Source organism: Penaeus monodon, chromosome 15 (assembly GCF_015228065.2).
Source record: "Penaeus monodon isolate SGIC_2016 chromosome 15, NSTDA_Pmon_1, whole genome shotgun sequence".
NCBI lineage: Eukaryota > Metazoa > Arthropoda > Malacostraca > Decapoda > Penaeidae > Penaeus > Penaeus monodon.
The window spans coordinates 14,260,295-14,261,249 of NC_051400.1; the positions used below are offsets into that span (position 1 = coordinate 14,260,295).

At 39.5% G+C, this 955-nt stretch overlaps 1 protein-coding gene across 1 annotated transcript in view; it reads right to left on the reverse strand.

Annotated features, from left to right (window-relative positions):
- Nucleotides 1-955, reverse strand: part of LOC119581757 (proteasome subunit alpha type-3-like) — a gene marked incomplete in the record, with an annotated part of 9,999 nt that overhangs the window by 8,290 nt on the left and 754 nt on the right.

A 955-nucleotide genomic window follows, 5' to 3' on the forward strand; every position in this document is an offset into this window, starting at 1 on the left:
CCAGAGTGTATTCTTTTCCTACTGTTGTGACAGTGTCTTTGGATTCTCTGTAACTTAGTGTGGTCAGTATATAAGAATATACTTAAAACTTAAATTGTAATTTGCCAAATATCTGATATCAGTGACCGATAGTGATGACAATCTAGAATTATGTCCATTTTTTTCTGATTTGAGTCTCGCTATCCACAATCTAAACGTTAGAAGTATAAAATCAATACATCTAGGACAGCTAAACCTTAGTATTTATACATTCCTGAGTATTATCCATTCCCTTAAGCTGAAAGATATAGTAAATTTCTTGAAGATGACAACTACAATACTGTACATAATAAAAACAAAAAAACATCTCAACAGACATCCCTGCATCCGATTTTCTTCATTTCCACCATTACTCTTCACTCGTGCAGATTATTCAAGACATCACTGTGCAATCCCAATAAAAACTGAACTGTGATCAACCTGCACTGACTGTCCTTTCGCAAGTAAGACAGCGTAATGATCAAACATCGTCACTGTCTTAAAAAAAAAAGATCCAGTAATTCTAATATATTTCTCGACTTCAGGTACGGAAAACACGAAGGGCAGGCGGCGGTTCTGACCCGAGCCTCCACCCAGGGACACAGGGCGCCCAGGGGAGTCCAGGGGAAAGGCTTTCGTTTGGGAGGTCTTTGGGAGAGTCTCGCAAGCTTGTTGGTTAGTGTATGGGGGAATCTGTCTCTGGGGTAAAGTCGCTTCGTAAATAACTGCTTCTATTACAAAATCTCCTCCTGTTCGTCGCCGGGACGGAGATTTTTGGGAACATATTCAATAACTTCGATTCTAATCTGCCAATCATTTCTAAACCACACGCATAAAAGAAGACTCCTGCAGTAAGTATAAGCCACTAGACTCCTCAAGATAATTATCCACCAATGACAATTTCCCACCAACTTTTTTTAAAAGGTATCACCCGAAC